This window comes from Schistocerca cancellata, chromosome 4 (genome assembly GCF_023864275.1).
Source record: "Schistocerca cancellata isolate TAMUIC-IGC-003103 chromosome 4, iqSchCanc2.1, whole genome shotgun sequence".
In the NCBI taxonomy this organism is placed as follows: Eukaryota; Metazoa; Arthropoda; class Insecta; order Orthoptera; family Acrididae; genus Schistocerca; species Schistocerca cancellata.
Genome location: NC_064629.1, coordinates 599,235,142 through 599,251,430, shown reverse-complemented (window position 1 = coordinate 599,251,430; position 16,289 = coordinate 599,235,142). Strand labels below are relative to the sequence as shown.

General features: G+C 42.7%; 1 protein-coding gene across 5 annotated transcripts in view; it reads right to left on the bottom strand.

Moving 5' to 3' along the window:
• Nucleotides 1-16,289, bottom strand: part of LOC126184543 (cAMP-regulated phosphoprotein 21) — a 1,287,166-nt gene that overhangs the window by 1,254,008 nt on the left and 16,869 nt on the right. The gene's annotated exons all lie outside the window — the stretch shown is intronic.

The following is a 16,289-nucleotide window of genomic DNA, read 5'->3' as shown; positions in this document are numbered from 1 at the left end:
GATTTTAATAATAGAAAAAAGCGTACTTTGAACATAATAACGAAATTATGCTTACATTTTAAGTATGAAAGCAATATACGTACAACATATATTGGGTGGGATCTTACAACCTTGCCTTCGTGTTAGGTGCGAAGCATTTAAGGTGTCACGTTTAAGTATCCAAGATCTCATTTGAAAAGTCCTTCGTTCACTTCTGTCCATAACATTCCGTCGCAGTATCGTCAAGGGGAATCAAAAGTGCCGCTCTTCGTTACGGCAGTGTGTAGGTCCGGATATGAAGTTGCTGTCTGATGTGATAATGTACCCTATTGTAAAAGGAATGGATCACACATGATGAAAACTCCTCGAGTTTATGTGCGTGTGGAAGCTACCCTAGCCGATACAAATGAGCGGTGAGAGGTAATCAGCTGGTTTCACCTCTCTGTGACGTTTCGCAGGGAAAATTGTTATTTCAGAGCAATTTTGCTGTAATTAGTATCATTTTTCCATAAACTTTATAAACTAAATGTTGGCAAACTAGCGTCATTGTAAACGAACAATCTAGATGCAGTGCAGACGTGGTCAAAATTAGACTGTGGCATTATTGTATTTTAAATAATTCCTCCACATCTCTCTCTCTCTCTCTCTCTCTCTCTCTCTCTCTCTCTCTCTCTCTCTCTCCCACACACACACACATCACACACACACACACACACACACACACACACACACACTCACAAACACATAGACGTTTGCCGGCCGTTGTGGCCGAGCGGTTCTAGGCGCTACAGTCTGCAACCGCTCGACCGCTACGGTCGCAGGTTCGAACCCTGCCTCGGGCATGGATGTGTGTGATGTCCTTAGGCTTAAGTAGTTCTAAGTTCTAGGGGACTGATGACCACTGCAGTTAAGTCCCATAGTGCTCAGAGCCATTTGAACCATTTGAACACAGACGTTTCATGCGTATTCTTATTGTAGGCACGTTCAGCGGCTCTTTTGTAAACAGCTGAAGTATTCGTAGAATTTGAAATGGATATGTAAAGTGTAATTATAGCAAGATATAAATTGACATAGTGTAGATACATGCTTTTGTGTAAGGTGCCCTCCGTTAATATCTACACTGAAGTTTAGAAAAATTAATAAACAAACTGAAGAATAAATAAACTTCTGAGAATTTTTGCTAAATTTGCAAATCACTGACTACTAAGCAAAGCAGGTGTATCACTGCGCTAACGAACAGAAAGATGTACCAATACATCGGTTTCAGTGGTAAGACGTCTCAGAGGCAAGAGTAACTGCAGGTAAAAATCGAGGAATTGGGATTCAATTAGCAAACAGCGCCGGTGCTACACAGACATTCGTCGCGGTTATGGCACAACAGGTAGAAAATACAACAAATTTCAACAACCCTGCAACGCAAGGCAGTTTGGTGTAATGTCTGGAAATTGTCCGAAACAAAAGGCATATGCAGTTAAATGCACGTCAGGCCCCGAACAGATCCCATATTGCTTAATTAGCTACTGCCACTTAAGTTACCGAAGTAAACTGATATTTGGGCATTACTGCCCAGAGAGGCTTAAGGAGAAATAAACACATAAATTATTTGTTGGGAAACACCAACATCTTTGTATATACTACGAAACCTGCTGTGCAGTACATGTTGGTGAGTACCTCCGATCAATAATAGCGGTAATTAATTTAGAGACGTCCACTTCAGTTGTACTAATTATTTATTTATACCACGACTGGTTTCGAGATTTTAAAATCCTATGTTCAGGTGCATGAAACTGTAACATACAAAGGAAAGGAGAAAATAAATGCAGTGCAACATATCTGTAAAAGGCAGAAGAGCAGACTATCGAAACAAGGCACTCAGTTGTATTTTCTAACGCATAACATGCGGTGGGGCCAATCAGTGCAAGAGCTGCAAATCACTCCATCTTGGCAGGGATAGTAAAAATGAGAGGGCCTAATAATCAAACTGATCTAAAACTGTAACGGCTGGGCAGGTGGGACGAAGAACACAGAGATGGAGAAGAAACACTTACTCTCACACCGTCCGCCGTCCGCCGCCGGGCAGCCGCACGCTGTGAACGCCAGCCACGACTGAGAGGAGGGCGACGCCGGAGGTCTGAGGTGCGGAGCGGCGCAGGCGCCGACGGTGGGCAAGCAGGTAAACTGACGTCATTAGTGGAGGTTAGGGAATCCTGACTGACTGCTCCGAGCGCTTACAATGCTTCAATAAAAAAACAATATGAACGAGCTGTGGTACGCCACTAGGCAAAATAACTCTCCAACATGTAACAACATAATGGTATCATGTACTATGGTCAATAAATCGTCAAATTTTTGGAGTATTATACGCTCGAGTGACGTAAGAGAAAATACATAAAAACATCATCACAAATCTAAAATAAGAGTGCAGCAGTGGAAGCAGCGAAATAACAGACGAAAATGATCAGGCTGAGCGTCCTATATTATACGAAGCAATAATGACATGGAAAGCTGGCAAAGAGGCGGAACAACTAAACGAAAGGGAGGAAAATAAGCCTAAGCCTCGCAGACTTGCAAAGAGATGTGCCCTAATAGGCACAAACTATACCAACTGAGTCATCATACATGTAAGATATGTTATGGGCTCAAGTGATGTAAAATGAAATATTTAACATAAAAACCATCACAAAAATCTAAAACGTACGTTTGGCGCTGCTATAAGCGAAATGAAAAATTAGTATCATCGTTCTGAGCGCCCCTTTTTAGATGAAATAATGCCAATATAGAAAGATGGTTAAGGCGAAACAATTAATAAAGAGGTACTTTTTAATGTTGAATCGCATCCATTAAGAATAAAACTCGTCGTTCTATCTTCTCTATAGCATTCAAGCTCTATTATACCTGTCTGTCGAAGTTAAGACATTAATGTCGTGTTGCTATTTAGTTCGCATAGTTATACGGTAGTCACAAATTTAGATAGATTTTTCGGCTTCCTATCATTTATAGGTGCTCTGCGGTCCGTGTCATATTAATCATGGACTATCGCATTTAGCGTGCTATCTGCTTGCATCTTGACGGTGAACGATGGGACTTGGCTCTAAGCAATCACTTTGTAGCGCCATAACTGTTTATAAAATCTGTGAGTACACAACTCTCATTCATGTATGGCGCTTTATGACAGAAGACATCTATTTTTAGCCGGCCGCTGGTGGCCGTGCGGTTCTAGGCGCTACAGTCTGGAACCACGCGACCGCTACGGTAGCAGTTTCGAATCCTGCCTCGGGCATGGATGGTTAGTTAGGTTTAAGTAGTTCTAAGTTCTAGGGGACTGATGAACTGAGGTGTTAAGTCCCCTTATTGCTCAGAGCCATTTTTGAACATCTATTTTCAAACCATTGTAATTCTGTAATATTTTAATTTCTCGTACAGATCACCAGAAGCTGCACCTCTATTGACGCGAAAGTACTAGTGACTTTTTAATAAAAGTATTTTAATAGCCAGTGTGGAAGATTTTATTCACTATTTTGGACAGAAGGTTGGTATGGTGAATTTCTCCGCTCTAGTTTATCCTGTACAAGGTTCTTATGTTAGTGATACTGGTCTGTAATTCTTTGCTTCCGATCTTTTATCCTATATATAATTAGTACTGAACTGCATTTTTTCCACTAATGCGGCACATTCGCTTCATTAGGGAATCTCCGTAAATATCGGTTAGGAAAAGATTAATTTCGATACGTATTCTATGCAAAATGTAATAAGTGTTAGTCTAGCACCTGATAACCCTGTTCGCAATGAGCAGTCTTAATTGTTTTTTTTCGATATCGGAGTGCATAAATCAATATTTCTCATCTGTGCGGTGTTCAAAGGTTTGTGTGGAGCATTCGACCCTGTTTATTGGCTCCTGTGCATGTGCAACGTCAACTGTGCTGACACGCATGTCCACCAGTAAGAAAATGGCAGTCCATGGAGTGGCGCGACAACACCTCTCCTCCGAAGAAAATGTTCAATGTAGTACACCCAACCAGTAAAGTCTGCGCAACCAAGAGAGCTCACAAAACTTCAATGGACTGTTCTTCCTCATCCACCCTACAGCCCGGAACTCACACCTTTCGACATCCGTCTGTTTCGCTCAATGAAGGATGCACTCTGTGCAGAGCAGTAGGTGGATGATGGGGAAGTTATCGATGCAGCAAGACGTTCGCTCCGGCGTCGACCAGTCGAGTGGTATCATGCGGGCGCACAGGCTCTCACAGTACCGGGGCGTAAGGCCGTCACGTTGAACGGAGATTATATTGAATATTGAAAAAAAGGATTTTGTAGCCAAAGGAATGGGCAACAATATGGCTTACCGGAATTCTGAATGAAACCAAGCCTCTTACAGAAAAAAAAGTTGTATTACTTCTTGATTGGCCCTCGCAAATATCATTGGTACCTTTTGTCTGATACAAATGATGTAGCAGCATTTTATTCTATCCACAGATAAGGAAATATGTATTCTAGAAAAAAATCCATCAAATGGTAGCCAAATCTAGACTTCAAATCTCAGACATACGGTTGTCCTCAAGTATACCGCTGCTTGACTGGCCCTCTCCACTTAGCTCGTTATGCAGCCTTCGGTACAGTGCTCTTTCATAGTTGTTACATCTTATAAATGGAGACTCCAAGAAGAATTTACAAGAGATGAAACTAGTGCTATAAATGCAGAAAGATGAACGCTCTTGCTTGTTATAGATCCATGAATGTGCGTCATGCAGCATACATCACCTGACTTAATTTGCTTCATGTTAAAAGGAAATGGCAACACCCTCAAGCGCTCAATTCGGATGTCAAAGAGACTTATTCGGGTGAACCTTGTTTCTGGCTTATTACCAAACAGTAAATTATGTGTATCTTCCATTTCTACAGTTAATACAGTTTGCACTGAGAAATTTCCCTGCAAGACGATGAAAAAGATTTGTCAGCTAGAAGCCTCTTGCTGAATGCGTAAGTGTCCACAAGGGGAGGCAAGAGGGGGCGCGTGCCGCCCCCCCTCTGCCTCCCCCCCCCTTCCGCCATCGAATCTGCAGTATTAAGTTGAGAGTTTTTATTCATTACAGTATTATCATACATTTCTACGAATAATTTCCTGTGACTCCGCTAAACCTCTCGTTCAGCCATAATGATTTTAATAATAGAAAAAGGTGTACTTTGAACATAATCATGAAATCATGCTTACCTTTTAAGAATGAAAGCAGTATACGTACAACATATATTGAGAGGGATCTTACCAGATTGGATTAACCGAAGAGATAGACAAGGTCCAACGAAAAGCGGCGCGCTTCGTTTAGTCGCCGCGAGACCGTTACGGAGATGCTAAACGAAGTATTATACGCCAAGTAAATATTGGCTGTTGAAGACGGATAGCTAATGAAAGACAAATGAAATAAATACACAAAACTACACAGAGAAGTTTATCGTGGTGCGCGTGGATTGTGTGCCACGAATTGCACCGGAATTCTGAGAAACTGTCCGATATTCCCAAGAAGAGTTGTGTGGAACTCTAAGGTCACATTGTCAGGATGAACGGGTTCCAGAAAAAAAGAATTCTTTTCCTTGTCCTCTCGATGGAAGTTGAGAAGAGTTGCGTACTCGAAAATGAAATAAATTATCTAGTAAACAGGCATAGTAAAGCAAATTATAAAAAATGTTTCAAATGGCTCTAAGCACTCTGGGACTTAATATCTGAGGTCATCAGTCGCCTAGACTTAGAACTACTTAAACATAACTAACCTAAGGACATGACACACATCCATGCCCCAGGCAGAATTCGAACCAGCGATCGTAGCAGCAGCACGGATCCGGACTGAAGCGCCTAGAACCACTCGGCCACAGCGGCCAGCAAAGTACATTATACACTAAAGAAATAAATTAATAATTTCATTGAAAATTGTCACTTTACAGAAGGAGGAAAACAAAGAGGCTGGGGTTGAACGTCCCAACGATGAGAGAAGCATTAAATGAAAAGGAAATAAAGTTAGAAACGTGGAAGAAAAGCAGCCATGCCAGATTAAAAGGAACCATTCCGCCATCTGAGTTTATCGATTTAGGAAAACCGCAGAAAAACTTATTATAAATGACCGGAAAGGAATTTGAACCATCATTCTTCCTAATGTGAGTCTACTGTCTTACTCCATGCCACCCCCAAGTTACAAAAATATATTTAGTAAGAATATGAAGAGTGAAGAACATCAGTTCATTAAGTCCAGTTACTCTCCTCAGCCGAAAAAAATGGCCATAAAACAGATTTTAAAAAGTTTACTGCTGATTGTTGCGACAGATCGTTGAAATATAACACGCACAGTATCAGATCAGCTACCAGCAATGCTTCCTAGAGCCAACCTCTTTTTTTCTATTTGGATGCAGATGGCTCTTCATACAGGTACGGGCGTCCGCGGAAATTTATCCGGGGGAGAAGGACTCCAAAATTGCCATTTTTTATACGAATGAGGTCGTCAGTTTCGAATCGTGGCATACCACAAGAACTAAATTTTATAGGAGACACTAAAAACTTATTATATTCCGGAGAATCGATGGTTATCTACATCTATATCTGTATACCACAGACCGCCTCACGGTGTATGGTGGAGCGTACTTCTGTTGCCACAACTGAAACACCTTTCGCGAATGGCCCGTGGGAAGAATAATCGTAGGTAAATCTCCGTATTAGCTCTAATTTCTCGAATTTTCTCGTTGTGGTCACTTTGCTAGACGAATGTGGGAGGAAGTAATACGTTGACTGACTCTTACCGGAAGGTACTCTCTCGGAATTTCAGTAGTAAACTTCTTCGTGACGCACAGCGCCTCTTTTGTAACGCCTGCCACTGGAGTTCGTTTAGCATCTCCGTAACGGTCTCGCGACGACTAAACGAAACGCGCCGATTTTTGTTGGACCTTGTCTATCTCTTCGGTTAATCCAATCTGGTAAGAGCACTCTCAATATATGTTGTACGTATATTGCTTTCATACTTAAAATGTAAACATGATTTCACGATTATGTTAAAAGTACACTTTTTTTCTATTATCAAAATCATTATGACTGAACGAGAGGTTTAGCGGAATAACAGGAAATTCTTCGTTCAGATGTATGATAATACTGTAATGAATAAAAACTTTGAACTTTATACTGCAGATTCGACGGTGGAAGGGGGGGGGGGGGGGCGGCACGCGCCCCCTCTTGCCTCCCCTTGTGGACACTTACGCATTCAGCAAGAGGCTTCTAGCTGACAAATCTTTTTTATCGTCTTGTAGGGAAATTTCTCAGTGCAAACTGTATTAACTGTAGGAATGGAAGATACACATAATTTACTGTTTGGTAGTAAGCCGGAAACAAGGTTCACCGGAATAAGTCTCTTTGACATCCGAATTGAGCGCTTGAGGGTTTGCCATTTCCTTTTAACATGAAGCAAATTAAGTCAGGTGATGTATGCTGCATGACGCAAATTCATGGAACTATAACAAGCAAGAGCGTTCATCTTTCTGCATTAATAGCACTAGTTGCATCTCTTGCAAATTCTTCTCGGAGTCTCCATATACAAGACGTAACAACTATGAAAGAGCACTGTCTCTTATGTACCGCGGGCTGCATAACGAGCTAAGAGGTAAGGGGCAGTCAAGCAGCGGTATTCTTGAGAATAACCGTATGTCTGAGATTTGAAGTCTAGATTTGGCTACAAATTTTCGAACGCATAACATGCGTTCGGGCCAATCACTCTAAGAACTCCATACCATCACATGTTGGCAGAGATATTAAAAATGATAGGGCCTAATAATCAAACTGATCTAAAACTGTAACGGCTGGGCAGGTGGGACGAAGAACACAGAGATGGAGAAGAAACACTTACTCTCACACCGTCCGCCGTTCGCCGCCGGGCAGCCGCACGCTGTGAACGCCAGCCACGACTGAGAGGAGGGCGACGCCGGAGGTCTGCTGTGCGGAGCGGCGCAGGCGCCGACGGTGGGCAAGCAGGTAAACTGACGTCATTAGTGGAGGTTAGGGAATCCTGACTGACTGCTCCGAGCGCTTACAATGCTTCAATAAAAAAACAATATGAACGAGCTGTGGTACGGTAATTGGCTAAATAACTCTCCAACATGTAACAACATAATGGTATGTACTATGGCCAATAAATCGTCAAATTTATGGAGTATTATACGCTCGAGTGACGTAAGAGAAAATACATAAAAAAATCATCACAAATCTAAAATGTGAGTGCAGCAATGGAAGCAGCGAAATAACAGACGAAAATGATCAGGCTGAGCGTCCTATATTATACGAAGCAATAATGACATGGAAAGCTGGCAAAGAGGCGGAACAACTAAACGAAAGGGAGGAAAATAAGCCTAAGCCTCGCAGACTTGCAAAGAGATGTGCCGTAATAGGCACAAACTATACCAACTGAGTCATCATACATGTAAGATATGTTATGGGCTCAAGTGATGTAAAACGAAATATTTAACATAAAAACCATCACAAAAATCTAAAACGTACGTTTGGCGCTGCTATAAGCGAAATGAAAAATTAGTATCATCGTTCTGAGCGCCCCTTTTTAGATGAAATAATGCCAATATAGAAAGGTGATTAAGGCGAAACAATTAATAAAGAGGTATTTTTTAATGTTCAGTTACACCCATTAAGAATAAAACTCGTCGCTCACGTTGCCCATAATACCACGTTATCAGCACAGTTTACTCTGGGACCCACACAATTCTGTGTTGTCTATAGCATTCAAGCTCTATTATACCTGTCTGTCGAAGTTAAGACATTAATGTGGTGTTGCTATTTATTTCGCATAGTTATACGGTAGTCACAAATTTAAATAGATTTTTCGGCTTCCTGTCATTTATAGGTGCTCTGCGGTCCGTGTCATGTTCATCATGGACTACCGCTTTTAGCGTGCTATCTGCTTGCATCTTGACGGTGAACGATGGGACTTGGCTGTAAGCAATCACTTTGTAGCGCCATGACTGTTTATAAAACCTGAGAGTACACAACTCTCATTTATATATGGCGCTTTATGGCAACACATCTATTTTCAAACCATTGTAATTCTGTAATATTTTAATTTCTCGTACAGATCACCTGAAGATGCACCTCTATTGACGCGAAACTGCTGGTGACTTTTTAATAAAAATATTTTAATAGGCAGTGCGGAAGATTTTATTCACTATTTCAGACAGAAGATTGGTTTGGTGAATTTCTCCACTCTAGTCAATCCTGTACAAGGTTCTTTGTGATACTGGTCTGTAATTGTTTGCATCCTTTCTTTTATCCTATATATAAGTACTACTGGACTGCACTTTTTTCCACTAATGCGGCACATTCGCTTCATTAGGGATTCTCCGTAAATATCTGTTAGGAAAAGATTAATTTCGACACGTATTCTATGTAAAATGTAATAAGAATTAGTCTATCACCTGAGGACCCTGTTCGCTGTGAACAGTCTTAATTGTTTTTTTTTTCGATAACGGGGTGCATAATATTTCTCATCTGTACGTCTGTGCGGTGTTCTAAAGTTTGTGTGGAGCATTCGATCCTGTTTATTGGCTCCTGCGCATCTGCAACATCAACTGTGCTGACACACATGTCCACCAGTAAGCAAATGGCAGTCCGTGGAGTGGCTCGACACCACCTCTCCTCCGAAGAAAATGTTGAAAGGAGTACACCCAGCCGGTACAGTCTGCTTACCAAAGAGGAGCTCACAAAAATTCATTCGACTGTTCTTCCTCATCCACCCTACAGCCCGGATCTCGCACCTTTCGTCACCGGCCTGTTTCGCTCAATGAAGGATTAACTCGCGAGAAGCTGTACGTGGATGAGGGGGAGGTTATCGATGCAGCAAGACGTTCGCTCCGGCGTCGACCAGTAGAGTGGTATCATGTGGGCGTACAGGCTCTCACAGTAACGGGGCGTAAGGCCGTCGCATTGAACGGAGATTATATTGAAAAATAGGATTTTGTAGCCTAAGCAATGGGGGACAATATGGCGTACTGCAATCCTGAATGTAACCAACCCTCTTCCAGAAAAAAAGAAGTTGTATTACTTGTTAATTGGCCATCGCAAATTTCATTGGTACCTTTTGTCTATTACAAATGATGTAGTACCATTTTTTTCTATCAACAGATAAGGAAAGAAGAAGTCTAGAAAAGAAATCCATCAAATTGTAGCCAAATCTAGACTTCAAATCTCAGACATACAGAAAGTGCGACAACTAAACGAAGTGCGCCGCTTTTCGTTGGACCTTGTCTATCTCTTCTGTTAACCCAATCTGGTAAGATCCCTCTCAATATACGTTGTACTTATATTGCTTTCATACTTAAAATGTAAGCATGATTTTATGATTATGTTCAAAGTACACTTTTTTCTATTATTAAAATCATTATGGCTGAAGGAGGGGTTTGGCGGAATCACAGGAAATTATTCGTAGACATGTATGATAATACTGTAATGAATAAAAGCTCTGAACGTTATACTGCAGATGCGACGGCGGAAGTGGGGGGGGGGGGGGGAAGGAGGAGGGGGGAGGGCGGCATCCACCACCTCTTGCCTCCCCTTGTGGACACTTATGCATTCAGCAAGAGGCTTCTAGCTGACAAATCTTTTTCATCGTATTGCAGGGAAATTTCTCAGTGCAAGCTGTATTAACTGTAGGAATGGAAGATACACATAATTTACTGTTGGTAGTAAGCCGGAAACTTGTTTCACCAGAATAAGTCTTTCTGACATCCGAATTGAGCGCTTGAGGGTGTTGCCCACTTCTTGTAACGTGAAGCAAATTAAGTCAGGTGATGTATGCTGCATGAAGCACATTCATATAACTATAACAAGCAATAGCGTTCATCTTTCTGCATTAATAGCACTAGTTGCATCTCTTGTAAATTCTTCTCGAAGTCTCCATAAATAAGGCGTAACAACTACGAGAGAGCACTTTCTGTCCCGTATGTACCGCGGGCTGCATAACGAGCTAAGAGGTAAGGGGCAGTCCAGCAGCGGTATTCTTGAGGATAACCGCCCAGCGTGACTGCGGCGACACAGTTAGCTCTTCTATGCTACCTGCACATCTGTGACTGCAGCTAATGGACAGTCATTCATACGAGTACATCGTGTTCCGTGTCAAGAAGGGGAACATTAGTGGATCTGGAACGAGTTAAGGTATACAATAACGAAAGGCAAGAAAACCATAGAAACTTAATCTGTATGTTGTACTAACATAAAAGTATCATTAGCCTGAAAATTCCTAGCAGATTTAAATGCGTGCCGTACCGGGACTCAGGCCTAGGACCTTTGCATTTTGCAGGTAGTTGCTCAGCCGACTGAGATACCCAAGCACGGCACACAACGTACCCTCAGAGCTTTACTTCCGCCAGTACCTCTTCTCCTGCCTTCCGAAGTTCGTAGAAGTTCTCCAGCACATTTTGCGGGACTGGCATTGCATACGATAGGCAGAGGTCCCCACTTCGAGTCTCGGCCCGTCACATGGTCTTAATCTGCCCCGAAATTTCAAATCAACCCATATTCCATTGCAGACTGAAAACTTCATTCTGGAAACAATACCCTAGCATCCAGCTAAGCCAATTTTCCGCTATATCCCTTCTTCCAAGGCTACTAGCCGCGCAAGTTACGCACGCGAACTTCTGAGAAGTTAGGAGAGAAAGTAGTGGCGCAAGTGAGGCTATGAGGGGTTATTCGTGAGTCGTGCTTAGATAGCGCAGTTGGTAAAGAACTTTCACACGTAGCCAATGTTCCAGGTTCGAGTCCCGTTCCAGCACAGGGTTTTAATATGCCCGGAAGTTTCAAATCAGCGCTCATTCCATTGCAGAGTGAAAATTCGTTCTGGTGTCGTTATACTGCTTAGTGTTATTTATGCTGGCTAAATCTGATGAAGATAATTAGAAACAAAGCTACTTCTTTCGGAAAACTAGTGCTGTCACCTTATGTACAATAAACAGCTGCTATTTATCTCCTGTCGATATACATTGGTATTTTTCAAAGAATAGTTACCTACATCTGTAGAAATGTTACAGTACGTTACTGTTTGTCATGCATCTTTATATTGAAATCTGGTACCTACCATTTAGTTAACTGAAGTTTTCAATCTTTGAATATACAGGGTTATTACAAATGATTGAAGCGATTTCACAGCTCTACAATAACTTTATTATTTGAGATATTTTCACAATGCTTTGCACACTCATACAAAAACTCAAATAGTTTTTTTAGGCATTCACAAATGTTGGATATGTGCCCCTTTAGTGATTCGGCAGACATCAAGCCGATAATCAAGTTCCTCCCACACTCGGCGCAGCATGTCCCTATCAATGAGTTCGAAAGCATCACTGATGCGAGCTCGCAGTTCTGGCACGTTTCTTGGTAGACGAGGTTTAAACACTGAATCTTTCACATAACCCCACAGAAAGAAATCGCATGGTGTTAAGTCGGGAGAGCGCGGAGCCCATGACATGAATTGCTGATCATGATCTCCACCACGACCGATCCATCGGTTTTCCAATCTCCTGTTTAAGAAATGCCGAACATCATCATGGAAGTGCGGTGGAGCACCATCCTGTTGAAAGATGAAGTCGGCGCTGTCGGTCTCCAGTTGTGGCATGAGCCAATTTTCCAGCATGTCCAGATACACGTGTCCTGTAACGTTTTTTTTCGCAGAAGAAAAAGGGGCCGTAAACTTTAAACCGTGGGATTGCACAAAACACGTTAACTTTTGGTGAATTGCGAATTTGCTGCACGAATGCGTAAGGATTCTCTACCGCCCAGATTCGCACATTGTGTCTGTTCACTTCACCATTAAGAAAAAATTTTGTTTCATCACTGAAAACAAGTTTCGCACTGAACGCATCCTCTCCCATGAGCTGTTGCAACCGCGCCGAAAATTCAAAGCGTTTGACTTTGTCATCGGGTGTCAGGGCTTGTAGCAATTGTAAACGGTAAGGCTTTTGCTTTAGCCTTTTTCGTAAGATTTTCCAAACCGTCGGCTGTGGTACGTTTAGCTCCCTGCTTGCTTTATTCGTCGATTTCCGCGGGCTACGCGTGAAATTTGCCCGCACGCGTTCAACCGTTTCTTCGCTCACTGCAGGCTGACCCGTTGATTTCCCCTTACAGAGGCATCCAGAAGCTTTAAACTGTGCATACCATCGCCGAATGGAGTTAGCAGTTGGTGGATCTTTGTTGAACTTCGTCCTGAAGTGTCGTTGCACTGTTATGACTGACTGATGTGAGTGCATTTCAAGCACGACATACGCTTTCTCGGCTCCTGTCGCCATTTTGTCTCACTGCGCTCTCGAGCGCTCTGGTGGCAGAAACCTGAAGTGCGGCTTCAGCCGAACAAAACTTTATGAGTTTTTCTACGTATCTGTAGAGTGTCGTGACCATATGTCAATGAATGGAGCTACAGTGAATTTATGAAATCGCTTCAATCATTTGTAATAGCCCTGTACACTGATCATCGAAAACATTATGACCACAGCTCATTGCGACTTTGAATGCTGCCTGGTAATGCTGCTGGGACGTAACATGGCAACAAAAGTATGCAAGCAGGGCAGACATGGGTGGGGGATTACGCTAGCGAACATATGGGCTACAAATAGGGAAATCCATTCAGATTAGCGACTTTGACAAAGGGCATATTATTATTACACAGAGCCTGTGAAGGAGTATCTCGAAAACGCCGAAACTGGTCGAATGTTCTCGTGCTGCTGTTGTCAGCATCTACGGAAAGAGGTAGAAGGACAGTGAAACTACCACTACGCGCTAAATTGTTGAATGTCCTCAACTCTACGCAGAACGTGGGGTTCTGAGGCTTGTCAGCTCTGTAAAGTAGGATAGATCGTGATCTGTGGCATCTCTGTGGAAAGAACACAATGCTGGTGCACGCACACGTCTTTCGAAGCACACCGCGCGTCGTAAATTGTAGAACATGGAGCTCCACAGCAGACCACCTCTTCGTAGTCACATGTTCACCCAACGACATTGTCAATTACGATTGCAGTGGGCACGGGACCATCGGGATTAGATCATAGATCAATGCAAGCGTTTCGGCTCTTCGGGCGGTTCACATTTTCGATACACTAAGTCGATGGTCGTCTCCAGAAACGCCGTCATCGAGATGGACGGTGGCTCGAAACGCTCAGCGCGCCAATGACCCAAGCTGGTGAGAGCAGTATTATGCTATTGGAGACATTCTCCTGTGCTTGCATGGGCCTGTGGTAGTAATCGAAGACACACTGACGCCTCCGGACCACCTGCATGTCTTCCCCAACGGCGATGCCATCTCTCAACGCATTAATTGTGCGTGTCTCGGAGCCAAAACCGTGGTTTCAGGAGCGTTATAGTGAACTCGCGTTGATATCTCGGCCACCAAATTCGCCTGATGTATATCCTATGGAACACATCTGGGTCGTTATCGGGCGCCATCACCACGTACACGAATCAGCGGCCCGTTGTTTACACGAGCTGCATGACCTGTGCCCAGACATCTACTACCACATACCTCCCAAAACCTACCAACAAGCTGTCGGATCCCTGATACACTGAATCAGTGGTGTATTTCGTTCCAAAGACGGAAAAACAAGCTATTAAGCAGGTGGTCATAATGTTTTGTTTCATCAGTGTAGATATTCCGATAATTTATAGAAACAGGGACTGATGGATTGTATTTCAAATTGGCTCGGATTCCCAACTGTTAGCTTTATGTTGGAACGGAGTTTGTTGATTAGTTTTATACCAGAGCGCTTAAGTTCACTCGGTGTGGAAGTCTACAAAACCATTATTTTTGTCTCTTGTATTGTGATTGTGTAGATCACAGTCCAAATGAAAACTTACTTTTATTATTAGTAACATAACCCATTTAGGCCGTGTACTGCGAAGTGAATGTAAGAATGTCCAGATCCGAAACGAGGTTTCTGCAAGATTTACGAACGCGAGACACACATTTAAGTATCCAAGATCTCATTTCAAAAAGTCCTTCATTCACTTTTGTCCATAACATTCCGTCGCAGTATCGTCAAGGGGAATCAAAAGTGCCGCTCTTCCTTACGGCAGAGTGTAGGTCCGGATATGAAATTGCTGCCTGATGTGATAATGTAAAGGGAGTGGATCTCACATGGTGAAAACCCCTCGAGGTGATGTGAATGTCGTTGCTACCCTAACCAATAAAAATGAGCGATAAGAGGTAATCAGCAGGTTTTACCGCTCTGTGACGGTTCGCAGCGAAAATTGTTATTTCAGAGCAATTTTGCTTTAATTGGTATCATATTCCCATCAACTTTATAAACGAAATGTTGGCAAACTAGTGTCATCGTTAACGAACAATCTAGACGCAGAGCTGACGTGGTTCAAAATTAGGCTGGGGCATAACTGTAATTTAAATAATTCCTCCACATCTCTCTCTCTCCCTCTCTCTCTTTCTCTCTCTCTCTCTCTCCCCTCTAACTCTCTAACTCTCTGTCTCTCTCTTCTCGCTCTCACTCTCTCTCTCTCTCTCTCTCTCACACACACACACACACACACACACACACACACACACATACACACACGCACACATACACAAGCACACACACATACAAACACACATACTTTTCATGCGTATTCTTATTGTAGGCACGATCGGCGACTTTATTGTTAACAGCTGGACTATTCAAAAATTCAAATGGTTCAAATGACTCTGAGCGCTATGGGACTTAACATCTGAGGTCATCAGTCCCCTAGAAAAGTGAAATCTTATGGGACTTAACTGCTAAGGTCATCAGTCCCTAAGCTTACACACTACTTAACCTAAGCTATCCTAAGCCCGAGGGAGGACTCGAACCTCCGCCGGGACCAGCCGCACAGTCCGCGACTGCAGCGTCTTAGACCGCTCGGCTAATCCCGCACGGCAGTCGCCTAGAACTTAGATCTACTTAAACCTAACTAACCTAAGGACATCACACCATCCACGCTCGAGGCACGATTCGAACCTGCGACCGTAGCGGTCGGACGGTTCCAGACTGAAGTGCCTAGAACCGCGCGGCCACAGAGACCTAAAGTATTCGTACAATATTAAATAGATATGTAAAGTGTAATTATAGCAAGATATAGATTGACATAGTGTAGATACATGCTTTTGTGTAAGGTGACCTGCATTCATATTTACACTTAAGATTAGAAAAATTAATAAACAAACTGAAGAATAAATAAACTTCTGAGAATTTTTGCTAAATTTGCAAATCGCTGACTACTAAGCAAAGCAGGTGTACCACTGCGCTAACGAACTGAAAGATGTACCAAT